Raw genomic sequence first — 26,249 nt, forward strand, 5'->3', positions numbered from 1 at the left:
AAAAAGTACAGAATTCCCAGGATAAAATCCACAGAACTCAAGAAGGCTAACAAGCCAAAGGGCCCAAGTGAGAATGCATCAATCCCACTTGGGATGGAAAAGAAGACAATCACAGGAGGGGGACAGGAAGGAGGAGGGGACTGGGTGTGAAAGGTGACATGGAGGAGAAGAGGGGGACATTGTTAGCTATTGGGGGAAACAGGACTTCATCTTGTCCTGAGAGCCAGTGCAAAGTATGAAAACAGGTAACCTCCAAAGGTAAGAGGTGAGGGACCCTCTAGATTGTACCAGAGACCTGGGAGGTGAGAGTCTCTCAAAACTCAAAGTGAGGGACCTTAGATGAAATGCCCTACAGTAGGGAGAGGGAACTTGTAGAGTCCACCTCCAGTAGAAAGACAGGGCATCACGTGGAGGGATGGGGCTGCCATCCCACAGTCAAAAACTGTGACCCAGAATTGTTACTGTCTGAATGAATTGCAGGAACAAAAATGAAGAAGAGCCTGAGGAAAAGGAGATTCAATGACAGGCCCAATTTGGGATCCAGCTTAGAGGGTAGGGGGCAAGCTCTGACATTATTGCTGAGGCTATGGTGTGCTCACAAAAAGGAGCCGATCATGACTGCCCTCTGAAAGACCCAACAAGCAGCTGAAAGAGTCAGATGCAGATATTTACACCCAACCCATTACACCCATTGGTTAATGGACAGAAGCTGCTGACCCCTGTGGTTGAATTAGGGGAAAGCTGAAAGAAGTATATGAGGAGGCCAACCTGTAAGGAGACCGGCAGTCTCAACTAACCTAGTCCCCAGGATCTCTCAGACACTGAGCCACCAACCAGGCAGCACACACCAGCTGATATGAGGTCCCCAATACATGTACAGCAGAGGACTCGGATCTAGACTCAGTCAGAGATGATGCACCTAACCTTGAGAAACTTGGGGCCCCAGGGAATGGGGAAGTCTGGTGGGGTTGGGGTGGGGGTGCATGTAGGGGGCATTCTCCTGAAGACATGGGGGAGCTGTGGGATATAGAATCATCAGATGGTGGGCCAGGAGGGAAAAAGTCTGGACTGTAAAAAAAATTAAAGAATAAAAAAAAGAATATTAAATTGTCTCACTAAGCCACTCACCCTCTGAAGGAGAGCTTCACTACTTCCAACTTTTGACAAGGATAGAAAAGACATACTCCAACGTCTGTGTGCAGGTTTTAGAATATACATGTTTTCAACTTTTGGGAAACAAGAGCTTTATTTCCTAGATTGTGTAGTGAGACTATGTGTATATAGTTTTTGACGAAAGGAAGTGTTCAGTGTCTTTCAACAAAGTTGGACCACTTTTCATTTCCACAAGCAATGAATGAGACTTCTGCATATGAATCCATCCCAGTTGGTGATAGTGTTTTGTTTTGATTATCCTAGCAAATGTGTTTTGTTGTTGTTTTTCTTTAACCTGCAATTCCTTTGTGACATGTGATCTTGCGAGTATTTCAGAGGCTTGATTGCTACCCTTTGTATCTTCTTTGTTGCAGAAGCTCTTCAGAATGTTAGACTTGAACATGAAATGTCCCACAACCTTGCTCCCCTGCTGAGAGTGGAACTCTTAGGGGACAGGCCTAGCTGGAGGTGTCTGTGTGTTTACTTTTGAAGCCTATCCCCGGTGACTAGATTCATTCGTTTTCTTGCTGTCTGTCCACCACGAGGTTAAGAACCCTTGCCTCCAAAATGTTTTGCCCAAGTGCACAGTGCCACGCAGCCATTTGTAAAAGTGTGTGCCAAATAAGTCCCCCTTCTTTAAGTTGCTTTGGTTAAAGTTGTACAACTCAGAATGTAGTTGTACAACCTGAGCATAAAGCCATCTTCTTAGTTTTATGTCCTGGATGCTACGTTTCCTGGTAGTGATGTTGTACTTGATAGGTGATAGAAACTTTCAGATGTGGGGCCTACCTGGATATAGTAAGTTCTCAGGGACATGCACCTAAGTGTTTGGTTCCCAGACTCTTCCTTGGTCCCTGTTTTTTTGTCTAGCACCAAATGAACAGATTTCTCCTCTAAGTGCTACTGTTCCTGTGGCATCCGACTTCACTACAGCCCCCAAATCAATGGAACTGTGGTCTATGAACTCAAGATTTTAGAACCATGAAAAATCCTTCCCCACTCTAAATTGCTCATGCCAGACATCTTGTCACAGTGACAAGAGGAGCAACTGTCAGCCAAATTCATTATCTATGTTATATCTGTTGACTTTCATTCTGTTTTTTTTTTTAGAGTTCTCTCTACATTTCACACAGTAATCCTTTATTATTAGATGTATCATGTGTAGATATTTATCTTAGTTTGCAGCTTGTTTTCTTACTGTCTGGACTTTATCTGTCACAGAATAGAAGCTTTAAATTATACTGAATGTATGGTGGTATTGTTGTAAAATTATAAAAAAGGGCTGTCTTTTATCCAGCTAGGTCTGACACCACAGTGCCCCAAGATATCTATTAGATATCTATTAGATATCTTGGCTGAAACACATCTCAACTCTGTGGTGGCCCAGTGTCTCTGCCGCCACACACTCTCCCAAAGTCAAATTGCCACACGAAAGAACACACAACACAATAACCTCTGATCCAATTGATAAGATATAATTGCCCACCTAAACATACAAAGCCCTGTACATATCCATCCCTTAAGAACATTCATAACGAACTGTAAAAGTACAGCTTGGAATCTTAACGTCAGCCTCCATGTTCTCTCTTGGCAGCTGCTCTGCCATCCCTCCAGTCTCCTTCTCTTCCCTCAAACTTTTCTCCCTCCCATCCTTCCTTCTCGCCAATGACAGGCCTCATTCTATTTTGTACCTTCCTACACCTGCACGATGACTTCATCCACATGGCGGTGGTTAATTTTTGTCAAGTTGACACAAATAGACACACTGGGAAGAAAGAATCTCAATCTTGAAATCTCTTCCATTTGATTGGACTGTGGGCATGTCTACATGTATTATTATTATTATTATTATTATTATTATTATTATTATTATTATTATGAATTGTTGTGGAATGGCACAGACCACTGTCGGCAGTGCCAACCTAGGGCAGGTGACACTAGACTGTATACAATAGTAAGCTAAGCAAACCATGGAGTGCAAGCTAGTAAGAAGTGTTCCTTTGTGGTTCCTGCTTCCAATTTCTGTCATTGAGTTCTTGATCTGACTTCCCCCAGTGATGGACTGTGATCATGACATATGAACCGAATAAATCCTGTCCTCCCCAACTTTATTTTACTTATGCTGTTTATCCCAGCAACAAATGACAGACTAAAATGGAAAGCTATCTAGATTTTCTTCTATACTGTTGTTTAGAAGTTTTACATTTTACTTCATTTCTTTGGTCCCAAATTTATTATTTCTTTTCTTTTCCCTACTTTGAGTATATTCTCCATTTTCTTGTTTTCTAAGGTATATTTATAATTTTTATATTTTGGAATTTTTTGAGTCTTCTACGTTTAGAAGTATATTGTTTGGCGAAGATCAAAAACTCAGGTGACAGCAAATGCAGGCGAGGATGTGGAGAAAGAGGAACACTCCTCCCTTGTTGGTGGGATTGCAGACTGGTACAACCATTCTGGAAAGCAGTCTGGAGGTTCCTCAGAAAATTGGACATTGAACTGCCTGAGGATCCAGCTATACCTCTCTTGGGCATATACCCACAAGATGCCCCAACATATAAAAAAGACACGTGCTCCACTATGTTCATCGCAGCCTTATTTATAATAGCCAGAAGCTGGAAAGAACCCAGATGCCCTTCAACAGAGGTATAGATACAGAAAATGTGGTACATCTACACAATGGAATATTACTCAGCTATCAAAAACAATGTTTTTATGAAATTCATAGGCAAATGGTTGGAACTGGAAAATATCATCCTGAGTGAGCTAACCCAATCACAGAAAAACACACATGGTATGCACTCATTGATAAGTGGCTATTAGCCCAAATGCTTGAATTACCCTAGATGCCTAGAACACATGAAACTCAAGACAGATGATCAAAATGTGAATGCTTCACTCCTTCTTTAAAAGGGGGAACAAGAATACCCTTGGCAGGGAATAGAGAGGCAAAGATTAAAACAGAGACAGAAGGAACACCCATTCAGAGCCTGCCCCACATGTGGCCCATACATATACAGCCACCCAATTAGACAAGATGGATGAAACAAAGAAGTGCAGGCTGACAGGAGCCGGATGTAGATCTCTCCTGAGAGACACAGCCAGAATACAGCAAATACAAAGGTGAATGCCAGCAGCAAACCACTGAACTGAGAATAGGACCCCCGTTGGAGGAATCAGAGAAAGAACTGGAAGAGCTTGAAGGGGCTCGAGACCCCTTATGAATAACAATGCCAAGCAACTAGAGCTTCCAGGGACTAAGCCACTACCTAAAGACTATACATGGATTGACCCTGGACTCTGAACCCATAGGTAGCATTGAATATCCTAGTAAGATCACCAGTGGAAGGGGAAGCCCTGGGTCCTGCTAAGGCTGAACCCCCAGTGAACGTGATTGTTGGGGGGAGGGTGGCAATGGGGGGAGGATGGGGAGGGGAACACGAATAAAGAAGGGGAGGGGAGGGGTTAGGGGGATATTGGCCTGGAAACAGGGAAAGGGAATAGCACTGGAAATGTAAATAAGAAATACTCAAGTTAATAAAAAAATTAATAAAAAAATAAAAGCAAATTGCTGGAATGAAAATCTAAAATTCAAATAAAAATTGTAAATTGTAATTTTAATTAAAAGAGGAAGTATATTGTTTAATCATCATTATTTTTTATTGTTTTTTTTTTTTTTTGAGGGAGAAAGATTTTTTCCATTGGTCTTTCTGTTATTCATTTATAGTATAGTTCTGCTATGGTCTGAGAGCAAATATTGTATGATTTCTCTTCTTTTAGTTTTTTTAATTTGTTTCTGATGAATCCGAATGTGATTTCCATTTATTAATGGTCCATATGTGGTTGATAACTATAATATGCTCTTGCTGGGTGAGGTAGTCTTTAGGTGCCAAATTATCCAGTTGTTTAAGGAGTATGTTGAAGTATTTGTTGATTTTCTGTCTTTTTCATTTGTGTATTTCTAATAGAGTAGTTCTAAGTTATAATTGTTGATTTCTGTATTTGTTCTGCTCTTTTGGTTCCCCTCTCTCAGATATTGATGGTCTGGTGTTATACTTATAATCTTTAAATATTGTCTTGAATGTGAATGTGGTGTGTGTGTGTGTGTGTGTGTGTGTGTGTGTGTGTGTTTCTATCTGTCTGTTTATATTCATTTCTTGTGCTTTTATTTTGGCCCTTTCTCTTCTGTTTATTTATTTGTTTCTTTGTTTTGTCCTGTTCTAGTTTGTTTGTTTGTTTGTATTTTGTCTTATTTCAGTCATCATTATTATTTTATTTAATAACGATTTTATTTGTTTACATTTCTAATGTTATCCCCCTTCCCAGTCTCCCCTCTATGAACCTCCCACCCTTTGCCTCTAAGAGGTGCTCCCCTACCAACTTACCCACTTCCTTCTCACCCGTATAGCATCCCTCTTCTTTGGGGCATCAAGGCTCCACAGGACCAAGGGACTCTCCTCCCATTGATACCTGACAAGACCATTCTTTGCTACATATGCAGTTGCAGCCATGGGTCTGTCCATGTGTACTCTTTGGTTGGTGGTTTAGTCCCTGGGAGCTCTGGGGGGTCTGGTTGGTTGATATTGTTGTTTTTCTTATGGGGTTGCAAACCCCTTCAGCTCCTTCAGCTCAAAAGCTCAGAATACCCATGATGCAACTAACATTTTATTGTTTTTAAGTGTCTGTTTTTTTAAGAAGAAAGAAAAAGGAATGGTATGGATTTGAGTGGGAGAGGAGGTGGGGTATCTGGGAGAAGATGGGGAAGGGGAAACTTTAATTAGAATGCACTACATGAAAAAAATCTACTTTCAATAAACAAAAGTAGAAAAACTATCAGAGTTTTTAAACCAATAAAGTTAAAATACTTTTAAATATATAGTAGCAAGGGAAAAGATGAAAACATAAGGAACAAAAAGGAAAAAATAAAGACATAAAAGATGGTTGACCAATATAAAGTGGCAACACAATCTGTTAACTCTATGCATTATATTAAAACACAATATTTAAATTTTTTGTTTACTGTTTTTTCATCACAGGGTTTCACTGTGTATTCTAGGCTGCCATGGAACTTACTTTGTAGATCAGGTTGGCCCCAAACTCAGAGATGCTCCTGTCTTTGCCTCTAGGGTGCTGGGATTAAAGGTTTGTGCCACCGATGCCTATTTGTTTAATTAAAACAAAATTAGACTTACACATTTTATTTTATCTGAATGGACTGTTTTTGTATATATTTGTGTGTGCGCACTGTGTGTGAACCTCATGCCAGTGGAGGCCAGAAAAGGGTGTCAAATCCTCTGGAACTGGAGTCACAGCTGGTGGTAAGCTACCATGTGGGTGCTATGAACTGAAACTGGGTCCTCTGAAAGTTCAGGAAGAGCTCTTAATCTCTAAGCCATTGCTCCTGACTCTGCTAATGTTTTTAAATTCGTAAAATAAAACTATTGCTAAGAGATAAAAAGAGAAACACAAGAAGGGGGATAGATGAGCTTAGAAATATTCCATTATACATTTATACCCAATTTTCATCATCATTTCAGCTGCTAATAGATAACTAGGTTGGCTCCAATTCTATGCTCTAGTGAATAAGACAGCACAAAAATGCTTAATTAAAATAAAAACAAGCACAACAAACTTAAAAGTTTGCTATGATGAAAAATCCAAACAAAACTTGTATGCTGATACTTCTTAACAAAACTGATAAAAACTAAAGTCAAAGGTTGGGGGGAGGGGGACAATGGGGGGAGGGTAGGGAGGGGAACACCGATAAGAAAGGGGAGGGGGGAGGGGGATGTTTGCCCGGAAACTGGGAAAGGGAATAACACTCGAAATGTATATAAGAAATACTCAAGTTAATAATAATAATAAAAAAAAGAGATATTCTTCAATGAAGGAAAATGAGTGTCTCTATCAAGAGAGAATTAGTAGCCCTACTCTAGGGCTGGCAAAGTAGCTCAACTGATGGAGGTGCTTGCCACCAAGCCTGATGAACTAAGTTTGATCCCTGGGACTCTCATGGTACAAGGAGAGAATCTCCTTTCCAAAGATGTCCTATTGCCTACCTACCTACCTACCTACTTACCTACACACACACACACACACACACACACACACACACACATACACACACACACACACACAGAGCACGTATGTGTAACTCCTGCACAATAAGTAAGTAAATAAACAAATAAATAAATAAATTCAATAGAAATAGTTCCTCACAAAGAATGGAACTACTAGAAGAAAAAAAATCCCTATACAAGGAATGGAGAGGAGATGTCAAATAACAAATATTTAGGTGTATACAGCTGACGCATATGACTAAGGTTTCTTTTATTTTGAATTGGATATTTTTTATTTACATTTCAAATGTTATTATCCCCTTTCCTGGTTTCCTGTCCATAAATCCCCTATCTCATCCTCCTCCTCTTTCTTCTTTGAGGGTGTGCGCCCACCCACCCACCCCTTCTCGCCTCCTCGCCCTAACATTCCCCTACACTGGGGGGTCAAGCCTTGGCAGGACCAAGGGCTGCTCCATCCATTGATGTAACTAAGATTTCTGAGTGCTATCTTTTCTGCTAAGATATTGATTTTAGGTTGTCTTTGAAATCAGGTTTTTATTTGTGATCCCTAAGGCAACCAGAGACAGATTGATACAAATTGATATTGTCAAAATATGATGGATTAGAGTGGGACAGTAAAATAAATCTGCATAACCCTAAAGCAGGAAGAAAAGGGGGGTGAAGGGGGTAACCACCATTACCACCAGTACCACCACTACAACCCAAACAAGAAAACAAATATAAAACCAGGTATCTAAAGACAGCAGCAATAATGCCATGTGCAAATAGTCTAACCGTAAGAACTAGGGCATTCTCAGAAGGACTGAATCAGATTTGGGTTTGTTTTTTAAGAAATTCACTTAAAATATAATATGTGTAGATTAGAATTAAGGAGAAGAGAGCTATAAGTCCTCAAAAGAGGACTCGGTGTCCCAATTAGTACCACACAAGGCAGCTTGCATAGCAAACAGGAATCACCCATAAAGATCTGTGTTATATGGTAATCAACCAACCCATCTAAGACATAGAAGGATCCTAAGTATAGTTTGAAATTATGTAAGAATGTAACAATATGTATTAAAAAACACTGAAAGAAACTGGATTACCTATGCATACATCTATCTATAAGTATCATCTTCTAGATATCTATATATTACCTACTTATCATAAAGCTATATGTATAAAATCTGTCATTGTTTGAGCTATCAAATAATTAAACTAATAAAATAATAAATAACTTTGTTGAGTTATGTTTTTGGTTGTGAGGCTAGCCTTTAATGACTGAGCCATCTCTCTATTGAGTTATTTATAAAGATAGTATTTGTGAGTTAGAACTAATCAATGACATTTTCTTCCTCAGTTTTTATTTCATTTTACTCTCTGGTTCACTCATTTAAAATTTTTTCTTTTATTTTTGAGATTATAATTTAATTACCTTATTTTTCTCTTCCTTTTCCTCTATCACAAACTCTCATATACCCTGCCTTGTTCTTGTTCAAATCCCTGGTCTCTGTTTTACTAATTGCTGTTACATGCACACATTTTTTTTTGTAAAAGGGTAAAATTACTATTTTGTTATCATTTATAATACGATGTTGTTGAGTGTATAGTCTAAGTACTTCATTGTGTTTTTAATATTAAAAATATTGCAGGTTTTATACTGATGGCTGGTTGTACTTTTTCAGAGTATGTTAAGCAAATCCATTAACAGTGACCTCGCATTTCTTTGACCCTTTAAATGAAACCAAAAGATTGGCCATGTATCTAACATCTATGTCAATATGGCAACATCTTGACAATCATTTCACATCCACTTCAAGGACTACCACATTGGAACACTTTTCACAGAGAGAATGAAAGGAGGCTTGACCATTCTGCAAGCTCCACACCATATGGCTGAAAGAACCACTACTACAGCCTTATCCCATGCAGCCCAGGGACTCCTGGGAGCCTTCTTGTTCTCTATCAGCGTCACCATTTTGGCTGTTTCAGAGATGTGTTCGACAAATGACTGCAGGTAACCAATGGGAATGGATCCAAGATGAAATGTTTGGCTTTCTCACGGAATGTAATGATTATAATTGCTAGGCTATTAAATCACAAAAGGAAGAAGAAATATTACTGCTGGTAGACTGCCGTTTACTTGTGTTTTTAGGCCTATCTAAAGTGAGCAACTATTACATACAGTGTTTTTTTCTCAAAGATGTTGGTGATGTTTTGTGTGAATTCTATCTGTTTATTCACAAATTAATTTGCCTGATGTAATAATATGTTTTTGAAAATGTTAGAATTTTTCAAACTCTGACTGTTGCATGTATCTTTTTAAAAAAAAAACATGAAACAATGGACTTGATTTTTGAGAAAACTTTAAATGCACGAGTATTTTAAATGCCAACAACCTGCCCCCCTGCAAGTTGTTTTACAACCGAAGATTCTATTTGGGAAATTAAATTCACCCGAAAACTGCTTTCAAGGAATGCTTTTGGGTAGTGATGGAGTTGGAAATTCCAGGTTGAATTTACAACCTAGTGAGTTGGAAAAGCCCGGATGTTCGGACTGAGCTGGTGGGCTCCTTCCACTACAATGTTCAGACAGAGTTCTAAGACTGACAAAGAGTTGTACATCCCACCTCTCTCTGTTCAAACATTCATCTCTCATGGAGAAAACTTCTTGCGGCCAGGCCAAGAGAGCACAGAGAGAGAAAACAAAACTGAAAGATGAGAAATTGAAAATACGCTTGAAGAAGGCAATAAAAGGGGGAGGAGTGTTAACCTTCCAAAGTAAGCCTATTGTTCTGACCTCAGAAGATCATAAATCTGGGCACAGCCTTTCATAGACCCAGAGGGTCAAGGAAATCTAAGTCTTCTTTGGGATATTAGATCCTGTGCGGCAACCTAAAACGACCAAGCAACTGAATAATTGGGCCAGCTACCCTTCAACATGAACAGATTAGTTAATGTCTCCCCTTGAAACAGTGCAACTCAAAGTGACGGTTCCCTCCCTGGAGGTAACATGAAGATGAGGAGGAATCCACTGGGTCCGTACAACTTCACTCTCATCAAAGACAAACTCACTCACATGAACGCTCTGAGTAATTCATGAAAGGATCAACCTCACACTAAGCTACGGGGTGAAAACTAACACAATTAAAATCCATGGAATTGTTTGCTTTCAAAGTGTCTTTGAAGTTTTAAAATATATCAACCACAAGAATCACAAAGCGAGTGTTAGCTACCTTGTGATTAGCCAGGGGAAAATGAGTGAGAGGAACCTATCGAAATTCTAAAGGACTCATAGACTAAAACTAGGAATAAAGGAGCCAAGAGATCCTTTTTCCTGGTTTAAATTTCATGAAAAGACCATACATCACTACTAAATAAAGAATAGATGTAAAATAATAGTCCCAAGTGTGGTTTATGTGCACATTTAGGCGGAAAAAACTATTAAAAATCAATGAAGCAGGGCTGGGGATGACTTAGTTGGTAGAAGACCTTGGTGCTCTTGTAGAGGATCCCAATTGACTCCAGGAAGCCACATCAGGGGGGTTGCATGGCACCTACATCAGGGGTCACACAACTTCCTGTAGGCCCAGTTCTGAGGAGTTCAACTGGGTTCCACCCAAATAAAAATAAAGCAAAGGTTTAAAAGTATTAACTAAGCCTAAGCCTTTAATGAGACACTTTTGATCATTATGACATGTCATTTATTATTATATACATTTTCAAACATTAAAATAATGTCATTTATCTAAGAAGTCTGGGTTTAAGGTTGCCACTAAGTATAACAAATAAGGTTCCCAAAACAAGTGAATTGTTACTTTCATTTCCAACAATTCCCTTTGTACACAAACAGACATTTCCAGTAATATATCAAGGTACTTAGCTATTAGTGCACATTTTCTTGAGTGTAAACATCAGCACATCCTGTCAGTCATGGGTATGTATATTATCTATCCTGTACTGAGAAGAGAAGATGTTGTTTTTGCTATCTCGACTATGACTTTGTAGGCAACCCTATAAGAGGACCCATGCCATAAGCTAAAAGTGGTATTTGCTCAAGTGGTCGAAGTTTGTTTGCTGTGTCAAGCTCCTCCTTCTCTCCTCCCTACTCTGGATCTTGTTTTCCCCATCTTAGCTCTGTGGTTTTTTTTATCTTTTGGAGTTCATAAAAAATCATGGAGTGGGTAGAACTTTGATGACACTTTGGTATGTCGTGTAGGAAAACACAGGCAGTTCTCTTTGCTTGCTTTCTTCCCTTTGGAATGGCAATGTATATTTTGTGCAATTGTATGTTGAACTATGTGATCTATTTTTTTTTAAATTTTGATTTTATAGGGGTTACAGTTAAGAGATGGCCTTGAGTCTCAGAGGAGAGTTGAACTTTTGACTTTTAAATGGTGTTGAGAATGTGATAGATTGTGGAGACCTTTACAGTTGGACTGAATATAATTTTGCATTATGATATACCCGTGAGCCTATGGGGGGGCAGGGAATGGAATGTGGTTGAATAAGAACAGCCCCCATAAGCTCATATACTTGCTTACTTAATCATAGGGGGTGACACCAGTTGGGAAGAAATAGGAGGTGCGGCCTTATTGGAGTAGAAGTGGCCTTCTTGAAGGAAATGTATCATTGGGTGTGGGGTTTGGGTTTCAAAAACTCAAGCCAGATTCAGTGTCTCTGTCATCCTGTTGCCAGCAGATCTGGATATAAAATTCAGCTACTTCTCAGGTAACATGACTTCCGGTGTGCTGCCATGCTCTCTGCCATGATGATAATAGCCTACACTTCTGGAACTGTAAGCAAGCTTTCAATTAAATGCATTCTTTTATAAGAGATGTCTAGGTCATGGTGTCTCTTCACAGCAATGAAACATTCACTGAGACACAGGAAAATATTATTTGTCCATGAAAAATTCTCTGGTATTTTGTCTACCATCATTTTATTGATTTCTCAATTTCAGCACATGATTTCCTATTTTGGACTAAGCAATGCAAGCTCAGGCTTCTCCAGGGCACAGACAATTTTTATTATAGCTGTATTTTCCCTATGCTAACTGTACTATGAGCACAGAGAACAAGAGGAGTGATTGCTATAAGCTTGTGAGATGCTGGGAAGTATCTCTCAGTCGTGCAATGATTTTCTTTAAAGCCGTTATTTTATGTCAGATATTTTTCTGAATGAGTTGAAGCTTCTTTATAATTCTTTTAAAAATAGTGAAATAACATAATTATCTATTGCAATTCCATCATTCTGTTATACATGGTCATTCATATTAAACATTTAATTAGGTGCATCCATGTACATGGGTATTCACGCTCCAAAATCAAAATGTTCAGGAACCCAGTCCTGCTGCTTTGGTTTGAATCTGATTTAAAATCAGCCATTAAAGGCTCATGTTCTGGAAGCTTGGTCCCAGGCTGGCTTGTTAATGTAGTAGAACCTTTAAGAGATAGTACTTAAAGCAAAGTGATTAGGTCCCTCTCTGAAAGGATTAGAGCTGATCTCTCAGAGTGAGCTGGTTCTTGGTAAAGCAGGATTTTATACAGCTTCTTCACACAGCTTTTCCTCTTCGGACTTGTCTGTTACATTGTGAGTTGCCAAGGGATCTCTCACTACAGAAGAACAGATAGCTTGCTTAATCTTTGTTTTTTTTTTTTTTAGCCTTCCAAACTGTGAGCTAAATAAATAAGCCCTTTTTGATTGAGTACCTAGAGCTAGAGTCTAGTCCTTTGTGATAACCACAGAAAAGGGGCTAAGACATGTATCTACTGGCTATACCTGCACTTCAAAGCTGAGAGGGACTAAAGAAAATCACTAGCTCACACTGACTATCTTAACTTTAGACTCACGAGGTAGCCTCTTGATACCAGGAAATCCCACTATATGCTCGCAGAGCATTTCCTTCCTCACTGTCTTTTCCACACCTGTTATCATGTTCATCTTCCTTCACAGCTTCTCATCCTCTGTATATTTCAGACATACAGGAGTCCATCCTTTTTCACCTGCTCAAGGATAGTGTTTCTGGAATAATCAAGTCTCCCTGGCATCTTCATTTCTTTTCTCTGATGGGTTATTTCAACTGATAGACAATCATGTTGCCATTTCCCTATCACATTAAAAAAAAAGTAAAGGCTTTTCATTTGCTCTCGATTCCCAATCTTGTTACCAATCAATTTGGTTTGCTTTTGTCAAACACCATACCTTTCTAGATTTTTTTCAGCTCACTTTCCTCTTCATTCTCCTTTGGAGGTAACTCCCCCTTTTTTTTAACACTTTATTTGAGTTCCTTAGCATTCAGACCTTGATTTTCTACTCTACCTTTTTAAAAAAATACTTTTACCTTTAGAGATTGTTAGACTTTGAAATATTAGGTGTAAAAGACATAAAAGCTGGTGTGCTACTTTATATTTTATGAGATGCACCATAAAACTATAGGGTTCTGGGAACAAAGGGTAGGTGGTTATGGCATAAAAGTTTCCTGAGGTCAGGTAGAGTTCAAGTCCCTGTGTAGAGTCTTTGAGATGCCATTGCATGAAGATGTAGAAGTGAAGCCCAAGCTACGATGATGTAACAGATACAAGTACCATGGAGTGATGCCCAAGAAAGCTGTAGGCAAAGAGTGAAGCCAGCTCAGGAAAGAGCTGTGCATGCAGCAGGGAGGAGAGCCTACCTTCTTTGGATCCCAGATGTGCTTTAGTTGTAGGACATGAAAGTACATGCTTTGGTGTCTACCCTGATGGGTTTTGTTCCCGTTTTAATAACTCTTTGCTATATTCTAATTCTTATCATGTGTTATCACGTATTAGAAATATATTAAGTTTTATAGGAATTCACAATTATGAGAATGTCTTGAATCTCAGATAAAACTTGGAATTTGGGCTTTTAAGCAGGGGGAACTATTAAAGTGTATGATGACTTTCAAAGTTGGACTCAGTGAATTTTACATTATGAATTGGCCCTGAGTATAGGGGGACAAGTTGTTAAGGCTTAAAAGTGATTGTTCAAGGGTCAAGCTGAAAAGTGAGAGAGTTGGTTAATATTGGTTATCAATGTAACAAGATTTAGAATCACCACAGTAATTCAAATATCTGGACACAGCTGTGATAGATTTTCTAGATTAGGTTAACTGAGGTGGGAGGATCCATCTAAAAATGGTGGCACTATTCCATGGGCTGTGGTCCTGCATTGAATAAAAAGTAGAGCTTGGTAGATTCATTCATTTCTCTGCTTTATGTATATGGATGCAACATAAACAAATAGCCTTCATGTAGGAGAATTTTAATCCTGCAACATGGCTGCTTTGACAAGCGAGAACATCCAAAGATATGATTGGGCTAGAATGCAGACATGTCCTGGATTACAATGTGATCTGGCTGGAATGCCCTTAGTATATATCTTTAATCCCTAACAACGAAGGTAAGAGTGGTTTGTAGAAGGAAGCAGCCATATTTGAAAGTGACTTCTAATTGAGGGGCAGACAAAATGATGAATCGCAGAAAGATTTGACAGAATGAATGAGAATAGGATATGCCCAACTCACTTGACAACAGTAGAGGAAGATAGCTACTTATGAGCAGTGAGAGAGAAAACGGGTTGGTGTGTATGATGGGTGGTTATTGGGATGTGTGTGTGTGTGTGTGTGTGTGTGTGTGTGTGTGTGTGTGTTTGTGTGTGGCAGTTTTAATGGGACAGAACTAGCCAGAGAATGAGAAGGAGCCAGGAAATTTGAGCATACTGCCAAAGTTAGTAAGAGGCCAAATAGAGCAATTCAGTCAAAAGCTGAGAAAAGCCAGACTGAATCAGTCATCTTGGAAGATTAGATCATGGGGAGGCTAGGGATAGTTAGATCAGAGAAGGAAATGCTCTGGCTATCATCTAATCACGTCATCTGAGAAAATAAAAATGAAATTCACAGCCTCAGGCTACTGCCACCATAAAATCCGCACCATGATGACATACACTATTGAACTATTAGCTAAAATATACCATTCCTTTTTTTTTTTCTTTTTCTTAGTTAGGGTCTTACTGCTATGAACAGACATCATGACCAATACAAGTCTAATAAAGGACAACATTTATTTGGTCTGACTAAGGCAGCTCTTATAAAGACAACATTTAATTGGGGCTGGCTTACAGGTTCAGAGGTTCAGTCCATTATCATGAAGGCGGGAACATTACAGCATTCAGGTAGGCATGGCGTAGGAGGAACTGAGAGTTCTGCATCTTCATCTGAAGGCTGCTAAGAGAATATTGACTTCCAGGCAGCTAGGATGAGTGTCTTAAAGCCCACACCCACAGTGACCACCTACTCCAACAAGGCCACACATACTCCAACAGGGCCATACCTTCTAATCATGCTACTCCCTGGGCTGAGCATATACAAACCATCATAGTTCACTCCCTAACCTCTATAGGCTTGTCCAAATGTATGAGTCTATGGGGGCCATACCTAAACATAGCATAATAAAAAATACACTTAATACAACTTCTAAAGTCCCCATAGTCTATAGCAGTCTCAACAATGTTAAAAGTCCAAAGTTCAAAGTCTCTTCTGTGATTCATCCAATCGTTTAACTGTAATTCCCAAAGCAAGACAGGAAACCAGTTGGGCAAACTCCACACTCTGCATCTCCGAGGCTGACGTCAAAGCCGTCTTCAGATCTTCAGCTCCATTTTCATCTTAATTGACTGTAACAGACTTTTTTTTTCCTGGACTGTTTCTACTCCCTGTTAGCAGCTTTCCTCAGCAGATAGACCATAGCTCTGACATCTCGAACATCTTGGGGTTTCTAAGGCAACTTCAATGTTACAGTTTCTTGTTTTAATGTCTGGGATCCACACACGATCTTCTGGGCTCCTCCAAAGGGCCAGCATCACTCTTCCAGCTTTGCCCTCTGTAGCACTCTAAGCTCAGTGGTTGACTCCACTGCCTCTGCTGTTCTTAGAGATCATCCGATAGTACTGGCATCTAATACACTGGGGTCTTCTGCTGCAACTAGGCTTCACCAATAGGCTCTCTTCAAGGTGCCAAGCCTCAGCTCCTTTGCATGACCCTTTCAGACATGAGCCATCAACTGCAACTGAGGCTCCCCCTTCACCAATGTCCTTCCATGGCCTCTCAAAGTACCAAGCCTTAACTGTTCTTCATGATGCCTTCATGCCTTCAAAACCAGTGTCACCTGGGTGACTCTTACCAAGTACAGCTGCAGCACGAGGTACAACCTTGGCTATCTCTGGAACTCAATTTCTTTGTGCTCTCCAGAAACAATTCCCAGAAGGTTTCACTCGGTAATGCTGGTCTCTTCTTAATCACTGCTAATTTCTTAGCTCCAGCTAACCAGTATCAATTGTCCCAATAGTCCCTTTTATTCTGGATTCTAAAGCCAGAGCTACATGGCCAAAGCTGTGGAATTTTGCTGCTTGCTGGGGCTGGAACATGACCCCCCCCCCCCCCCGTTCTATTACATTATCACCACCTTTCTGTTTTCCAATTTCTTCACTGCCTAAGCTTGGCTGTCCTGTAACTTGCTCTATAGACTAATTTTGAACTTAGAGATCTGCATGCCTGTCTCCTAAGCACTAGAATTAGGGGTGTGGTCCACCAAGCCTGGATTTAAAGTTTTCTTCACCTAAACTTGCTCTGTTCTAGGCTGACCTTGAACTCAGAAAACTGCTTTTCTTTCCTTCCTGAGATTAAAGGCTTGTAGTACCTACCATGCCTGGACCTTAACTTAGCTAGGTGGGATTTTGCCCTGAAGTCACTACTGCCTTAATTCAATTTAATATTTTTGAACACAGGATTCATCTCCTTTTCACTTCCTGGTGTCTTTTTTAATACTCAAACCACATATTTTATATTTTCCCTTTCTCAGCTTACTTTGCTTGTTTAACATGCTCTTCATGAGACTTACCAAAGAACAAAGTCTATGATGGGTGTTTCTGAGACTTCCTTTGTCAATGCAATTAACCTTTCACCTTAGTCTCTGGAAGAGTCTTCAGACAAGGGCAAAAAGTATCCACATTCTTCACAAAAATACCACAAAACAGTCTCTGGGCCACATATTGAAATTCTCCACTGAAACCTCTTGGGCCAGGTCTGCATAATTCAAATAAATCTTAGTAATGAAGTCTTCCATATTCCTGCTAGGAGAGTCCACTAAGTTCCATTTAAAGCATTCCACTGCTTTCCAAATCCAAAGTCCCCAAATCCACATTCTTCCAAACAAAAGCATGGTCAGGCCTATCACAGGAATACTCTAGTCCCGAGTACCAACTTCTGTCTTAGTTAGGGTTTTACTGCCATGAACAGTCTGTTCCATGACCAAGGAAACTCTTTTTTTTTTTTTTTTGCTATTTTATTTATTTACATTTCAAACGTTATCCCCTTCCCAATGTTTTCCTCCCTTTCCCCTCCTCGGATCCCTTGCCCCTATGAAGGTGCTCCCCCACCTGCCCATCACTCCTGCCTCAGCAGCCTAGCATTCCCCTATCCTGGGTAATCCAGCCTCCACAGGACCTAGTGATGACAGATAAGGCCGTCCTTCGCTACATATCCAGCTAAAGCAAGGCAACCCTTACAAGGACAACATTTAATTGGGGCTGGCTTACAGGTTCAGAGGTTCAGTCTAGTGTCATCCAGGTGGGAGTACGGCAACATCCAGGCAGAAATGATGTAGGCAGAGCTGAGAGTTCATCTGAAGGCTGCTAGCAGAATATTCAAACCCTTCCTTCTCTAAGTTACTTTTATCAAGTGTTTTGTCACAGGAAGTAACTAATACAAACCTACATTGATTTTCCTATGCAATGTTAACCTCTGACCTCCCACTCCACTCACTATTCCTCATATTCTCTTTAAACTACTCTCTAAAATAACATTTATTATGTATTTACTTTACTCTTCATTGTGACAATACATTACAATCGACAAAAGCTACTTAAAGAAAGAAGATATATTTTGGCTTATAAATCCATTATGGAGGGGAAGACAGGACCTTAGAAGCATGAGGCAATTGGATACTGTGGTGTTTTGGTTAAGAATGGTCTCATACGTTCATATATTTGTATGCATGTTCCCTGTTGGTAGAACTATTTTTTTTATTCGATATTTTTATTTACATTTCAAATGTTATTCCCTTTCCCAGTTTTCTGGAGATAAGACCCCTCCCCATTCCCCCCTCCTTCCAGCGCCCCCTGGCATTCCCCTACATTGGGGGTTTATTTGAGGATTAGGATGTATGACCTTGTTGGAAGAGGTGTGTCATTGGGAGCAGGCTTTGAGATTTTGGAAGGCTCTCATCATTTTAAGTTAAGCCTCACTCTCTTGGTTATTTCTCAAGATGTGAGCTCTCAACTTCTGCTCCAGTATCATACCTGCCTGCCTGGCTGCCATGCTGCCTGTCGAGATGGCCTCAGACTTAACTCTCTGAAATCAAAATTTCACATTCAATTCTTTTATAAGACACCTTGGTTCTGGTATGTTATCATAGCAACAGAAAAGGACATAAGACAGAGCTATTTTATCTGCATCCAGAAAGCAAAAAGAGGGTTTAGGAGGTGGCTCAGTGGGTGAAAGTGCTTGCCCCGTATGCCTAGTACTCACTTAAGCACGTTTCAGTGGTGCTTGTCCATAACACAGGCCTAGCTGGGTAGAGAGAGTTTGATCTTAGGGGCTTGTTGGCCATCCATTGTAGCTGAAACATGGAACATCAAATTTGGTAAGAGAGATCTTTTTCAAAAGTAGAATAAGGTGGAGAAAAATAGAGGAAGATTCTCAAAGCTGACCTCTGTGTTTTACAGATGCACATATAGGCAAGTGGCCCAGCACATGTACCTGCAATATTGTAACACACACATGGGGGTTGGGAAGGAAAAAGACAAACAGTGCCTGATTCTCTTCCCTTTTTCTCCCCTTTTATTTTTCTGAGGACCCTAGTCCTTACCATAGTGCTGGCCATATTCAAGATGAGTCTTTTTTCCTTGGTTAACCCTCTCTAGAAATGCCCACAGAGACAGTGCAGAGGTCTGATTCCTAAGAGATTCTATGTCCAGTCAAGTTTAAAAATGAAGATTAACCATTACACACCACTTTTAAAAGATACTAGATAATTTACTAACATTTGCACTGTCTTTTCCAACTTTAAATTAAGGTCCAGGAGAACACATTTTTTTTCCTCTCTTATTCATAGCTGAGATATCTAGAACAACCCCTGTCATTTTGTAGGTACTCAATTACATGTTTTGAGCAGATGGACACAAATGTAAAGTTTTCATGATATTAAATCAGTTTTCAAAAGCGTGTTAGAGTTTGGATGGGGTAATGGTTTGAATAGGAATGGCTCCCATAGTCTCATGTGTTTGAATGCTTGGCTCATAGGGGGTGAGACCATTAGGAGGTGTGGCCTTATTGAAATAGGTGTGGCCTTTTGGGAGGAAATGTGTCACCGTGGAGGTGGGCTTTGAAGTCTTATAAATTCAAGCTACAGTCACTGAAGCTTAAGTCAGTCTCCTGCTGCTGCCTGTGGATCAAGATGCAGGACCCTCAGCTGTCCTCCAGGGACATACCTGCCTGCCTGCCGCCATGCTTCCTGCTCTGACAATAATGGACTAAACCTCTGAACTGTAAGGCAGCCCCAATTAAGTCTTCTCCTTTACAAGAGTTGCCACGGTCATGGTGTCTCCTCACAGCAATAGAAAACCTCACTAAGACAGATGGACACATTAAAGATACACTAACCTTTAATAAATACCAATTGGTGCTCGCTTCGGCAGCACATATAATAAAATTGGAACGATACAGAGAAGATTAGCATGGCCCCTGCGCAAGGATGACACGCAAATTCGTGAAGCATTCCATATTTTTTAAGAGCACCAGTGGAAGGGGAAGCCCTGGGTCCTGCTAAGACTGAACCCCCAGTGAACTAGACTGTTGGGGGGAGGGCGGCAATGGGGGAGGGTTGGGAGGGGAACACCCATAAGAAAGGGGAGGGGGGAGGGGGATGTTTGCCCGGAAACCGGGAAAGGGAATAACACTCGAAATGTATATAAGAAATACTCAAGTTAATAAAAAAAATAAATAAATACCAATTGTTAGATTGTTCTCTATTGCTGTCATAAGACTCCATGACCATTAGCAACTTGGAAGAGGAAAAGGTTTGTTTGACTTATAGTGTATAGTCAGTCAACCATGAAGAGAATCCCAGAGCTCGAGGCAAGAAAATAATGAAAACACACACACAGACACACAGACACACACACAGACACACACACAGACACACAGACACAGACACAGACACACACACACACACACACACACACACACACACACACACACACACACACACACACACACAACATGGAGGAGTGTTGCTTACTGCCCAGCTTTCAATGATGTAGTCAGCTCTCATACACAACCAGGATCACCCGCTCAGAGGTGGCCCCACCCACAGCAAGCTGGGCCCTTCTGCGCCCATCATTAATCAAGAAAAATGCTCCACACACTTGCCCTCAGGGCAGTCTGATGGAGGCAGTTTCTCATTTGTGGTTATCTTCCCAGATGACCCTAGTTTGTTCCAACTTGGCAAAGGGCTAACCAGCACGGTGTTTAAAAGCAGCCTCGAGGAAACACCATATTTCCTAAGAGAACGCTCGACTTTGGTTTTGTATACTATGCTGCCATCTAATGCAGTAAACATAAATTACATAAACGTCCTCCTCGGCTGTTTCTGCTTACTGCAGTTTCTTCAGGATGGCACCTAACTGATGGAGTCACAAAGACTTGAGGCCAATATTAACTAGGAAATTTCCATCCTCATCTCTAATTTGTGAGCAAGTAGAAGCTTGCCAACAACGCTCTTGAAGTATGAGAGCACCCGGGGTACAAAGCCAAAGCCGAATGAAAGATTTTTATCAATTACAAATGTGTTCTCTCCACTTCAAATAACATTTGCATAGGAAAATGAAATACGTAACTTGAAGGGTTACGCTTATATTTACAAAATGAACTTCTGGTCTGACCTTGTACTGACCTGAAACGTGGGGGATTTCTTTGCCATAAAATGGAGCCTAAGGGAGAATTTACAAGTGACTCAGGGCGGGTGAAGTGAAAAACGGTGTTTTTGTCTGTACACCTGGGCCTCAAAAATGGCTTACCCGGGGCTGGACTGTTAGGAGTAGTAGGCCACAACTGGATTGTACTGAGAAGTGGCATTTAATGAAGCGCTACAAAAGGCCATAGGCGTGGTTAAACTTTGCTAGGCCAATGGAAGGTATTGGGGCACAGATCTGATCTCATTGGCTGATTATCGAGTAACATTGTGGAAGAAATAAACGAAGATAAAGTAATGTCTTAAAAACTTAAAATGTCTATTATCTGTCACTTTATACTTGGTATGCAAATATATGAATTAGGATCTTAAAAGTTTCCTTTATCAATAGACCATAACATAATGTTTTTATTGTGCTTCATGATACTCGTGCTGACTACTGTTTGCTTGTTTATTCTTCAGAATTTCTATGAAATTTCGATCCCTTAGAGACTGACAAAATGAATGCCATCAGACACTAAAGAGAAAACCTTCTGTTGGGACAGAACTAAGATGAGAGTTCACTCTTCCCCTGAAAACACATTCTTCTCAAATGTGCTCTCACTGATAACACATGTGTGAAATAAATCTGTGTGTAATTTCAGTTTGTGTAAGACGTTGAAGTGTCATCACTGCGACAGGTTCTAAACAAACCCCCATCTCTTTTGTTTCTTCTGTAATTTGTTGGTCCTGTCTGTTCTGGGTAGAAATGTGTTTTGCTTATGTAGTGGTGGGGATCTGTAGCCTGGTCCTCCCACAGGCCAGGCAAGTGTTTTCTCCCTGAGTTATTGTTCTCAAATGGAGCTATGTCCTGTGCACCACTACAGCTCTGGTTCATGCCTGGGATCCTGAATTGAAAAGTTGTAATAATCTCCAGTATCATGAGAAACACATAAATTGATTTGAGTAAATCGACAGTTTTTGCTTGTAGAAATTGAGCTGTATTTTAAAATGTTCCTAGTTCTGAATTTGCTTATTGAATAGAGTATTGAATTTTAAAATCATATGTTAAAAACCAGTCACTTATTTTCTCTTGTCATAATTAATAGCAATTGATAGCATTCTGGAAGCTAATTAACTATGTATGAAAAAGTGTGTGTCATCTATTCCTGTTCTCTTAGTATAATTAATGTGTATGTCTAACTGCAAACCATTGTCATAATGATTGCTAGCTTTGCTTTTATAATTTTTCCTTTCAAATTATGTGAAATCCACATTTCCCTTTGCATGCAAGTATGTATTTTAGATGTTTTGATATCTTTAAACAATAGAAGCTAATTACAGATGTCAGGTACCCCTAACCTGTCCACATCCTTCATCCATTTCTGTGCACATTCTTCATTTGACTATAGAGCTCAACATTTCCAAATAGATGAGAACCACCATAGAAAGAAAATAAAAAAAACTTTCCTAGTCAAGTAAATTATTAAAGAAGGTAGAAAACATATGAACCATTAGGAAGCATTGCATATTAAAAAGAGAAAAGCAGTGGTACCTAAAAGCCTGATTATCCTTGAGGACTTTGTGGTTGGTCATGTTTCCCTCAGTGCAATGTGACTTGAAAGGATAGAACTCATGGATGTGACCAAGCTGAAGTGAATGTTCCATACTTTTAACAAGTGAGTAGGACCATATTTGGTTCACTACCAATTGCTAGGATTATCTTTGGCTTCTACGTTGTTACCAATAGGAAATATAGTCATCTTCTAGTGTCCAAGGAGAATAACACAAACAAACAAAACAAACGAACAAGCAAACAATGCCAGAGGCTCTCTTCCTGAACATACTTCTGTAAAAATAAATCATGTCCTATAGCAAAATATCCACTTCCTTTTAAGACTTCCCTGAAAATGTAAACATCTTCTCAAGCCCAACTTCCAACTTTCAGAATCTCTTTTACAGTACATAGCATAATAGGATGTTTTGCAAGTTCTTATTTGTGTGTTTTACATGTAGTGTCCCCATTAGATGATAAAACTCATGGGGTTTGAAGAAGCCCTCTTTAGCCTAGGATGGCATTCCTACTGATTGTCAGGTTACCTGCTATATTACTGTTGTTCAGTAAAATACTGACTAAATCAAACTGGTAACTTACAATTGTGTCAGAAAAACGATTAATAAAGTCCTGGGTAAAGAGCATGGTTCATATGATCTCTACGATTCCATACAACAATGTTGGAAATAATATTCAAAGAAAGTAAAATCGGCTTATACAGTGCTTGGCTGGAATGGAGACTCTGCTCCACTACAGCCTTTGCGGAGCTCTGTGTTCTCATCTTTCTTCAAGGACGTAACATCTCAGGGGGACCTCATGCCCTGGCTGCCTTAAATACCCACCTCACTCTGTAGAGACATCTGCTGCATTCTTCCATTGATTCGGTTTTGGGAGACAACCAAACCTTTATTACATTCACCTTTTTACAAAAAGAGGGTGGGGACTCAACTCAATGTGTTAGTGCCTGAACCAGTCTTATCTGGGATTCTTAAGGAATTTTTGGCTAGTAAGAACTAGAAAATATCATCCTGAGTGAGTTAACCCAATCACAGAAAAACACACATGCTATGCACTCACTGATAAGTGGATATTAGCCCCAAAGCTTGAATTACCCAAGATGCAATCCACAGACCACATGAAGCTCAAGAAGAAGGATGACCAAAGTGTGGATACTTCACTCCTTATTAAAAGGGGGAACAAAAATATCCATAGGAGGAGATATGGAGTCAAAGTTTAGAGCAGAGAGACTGAATGAACGGCCATTCAGAGCCTGCCCCACATGTGGCCCATATATATACAGCCACTAAAACTAGATAAGATTGATGAAGCTAAGAAGTGCAGGCTGACAGGAGCTGGATATAGATCTCTCCTGAGAGACACAGCCAGAGCATGTCAAACACAGAGGCGAATGCTAGCAGCAAACCATTGAACTGAGAATGGGACCCCCATTGGAGGAATTAGAGAAAGTATTGAAATAGCTGAAGGGGCTTGCAACCCCATAAGAAGAACAATGCCAACCAATCAGAGCTTCCAGGGACTAAACCACTACCCAAAGACTATACATGGACTGACCCATGGCTCCAAACTTCATATGTAGCAGAGGATGGCTTTATTGGGTACCAATAGAAGGAGAAGCCTTTGGTTATGCTAAGGTTAGACCCCCAGTGCAAGGGAATGTTGGGGGGGTGGCAAGTGGGGTGGATGGGGAGGGGAACACCCTTATAGAAGAAGGGCAGGGAGAGAGGATGGGAGTTTACGGACAGGAAACTGGGAAAGGGAATAACATTTGAAATGTAAATAAATATCCAGAAAAAAAAGAAAAAAGAAAAAACCCTATAATACAATAAAAACAACAACAACAACAACAACAACAACAACAACAACAACAGACTGGATCTTACTTAAAGACACTGACATAACTTACAGCATATGTGGCTAACCTTACTCTTGTCTGCTAACATCCCGGTTCTGATACTGAAATCTCAATTATGTCTCCAGACATTTTGTTTAAGCCTTATAATTGCATACATGACAATCTGAAGTTGCTGTAAATGCCTTGTGGATAAATAATCTATGTAATTTACTCACTTAATAAGTAACTAAGCATATTACATTCCAGACTTTAAATAAATGAGTAATGAACAAGACTCAGTTTTTATTCACAAATAACATACAATCCTCATGAAGCAAATGTCTATGTGCAAATTATAGTACAGTGTTATGAGACATGGCATATTATCTATAGGAGATGTGAGTCGTGGACAGTTTCTTAAGAGGACTCACTAAAATTTGTAACCTAGAATAAAGAGCATAACTTTTAGTTGGAAAAACACAAGAACTTAAAAGAACTCAGTTGGGATCGTAAGGTAGCTTGATTATCATAGCTCCATGGTGGGTAAATTGTGATGTATAGTAAGCTCTGTCTATAATGTTTTTATCTAATGGGAGAGTTGCATGGTTTGGATTAGGAAGTTCACTGGTAAAAATCATTGTGGAAAAGCACCAACAAGACACGCCATGTATAGATATGTGCATGTGTGTTTACGGATATACTTAGTAAAAACTGGGTCCAGAAAGGAAGGTGTGTAATATTAACAAGAAATAAAAAGGGACTGCATACATAAAAGGGAAATTACATCTTGGTATTCTACTAATTGTGAATCAAGTAAAAGGCTAACATGTTTGGCTACATTCACAATATGTGTACATTTCCTCTGTCAGGGCTTTGTTTGCAATCTTCACAGTATCTAGCACTGATAATATTTGAGCACATATGCCACTGAGCAGAACATTTGCTGGTTTGCACATAAACGCAGAGTGGATCTCAGAGCCATCTGCTGTGTACTTGGCTAGATGGTGTCAGGAAACTAGCAGCTCTTTGAGAATGCTGCGGAAAGATGTTGAAATAAGTTGTATTCACAAGATTGGGAAGGACTTAGAACTATTTGGTTCTTCCAGTTAATGGCCATTGTTTGTTTACTGTTAAACCTCACTGAGTATGTGGTCAAAGATGCAAAGGAGTAAGCAAACACTACTTCCTTTCCTCCTCCCTGCTCCAATTTCAATGGCTCTCTGCCTGGCAGGCTCCAAGCTTCATGTTGAGGGTATCAGGCACGGATCTTGACCTTGTGCAATTCCATTCGCTAAGAGGAAGCATAGGGACCAGAACTAATCGCAGTACCATCTAATGAGTACTGAGCAAAGATTTGGGGAAAGAAAAGAACAGCGTGTAATTATTATCCAAGCAAGAATGGAGGTATTGAAGGATGGACAAGACTTTAGCCTTGCTTGGGGAAAAAGACAACAAAGGACTGTAGACTTTAGACAGATCAGATTCTCTTGTTATTTAAAAATGAGGCTGTTGATTCTGTACCCAGAGACCCAGGGATCTGCAGGCAAATATTAATACTAAAATAGGAAAGGAATTAAATTCTAAAATTGGATAAAACCTTGGGACTTT

General features: G+C 39.9%; 1 protein-coding gene and 1 non-coding gene across 1 annotated transcript; both read left to right on the forward strand.

The window, feature by feature from the left end:
• The window catches only part of Erich1 (glutamate-rich 1), a gene marked incomplete at its 5' end in the record, with an annotated part of 52,793,804 nt that overhangs the window by 29,281,718 nt on the left and 23,485,837 nt on the right, over positions 1-26,249 (forward strand).
• Positions 19,966-20,072, forward strand: LOC120097642 (U6 spliceosomal RNA). Its single transcript, XR_015640592.1, has one exon. It is a non-coding gene; the product is annotated as a U6 spliceosomal RNA (small nuclear RNA).

This window comes from Rattus norvegicus, chromosome 16, assembly GCF_021556685.1.
Source record: "Rattus norvegicus strain SHRSP/BbbUtx chromosome 16, alternate assembly SHRSP_T2T, whole genome shotgun sequence".
NCBI lineage: Eukaryota > Metazoa > Chordata > Mammalia > Rodentia > Muridae > Rattus > Rattus norvegicus.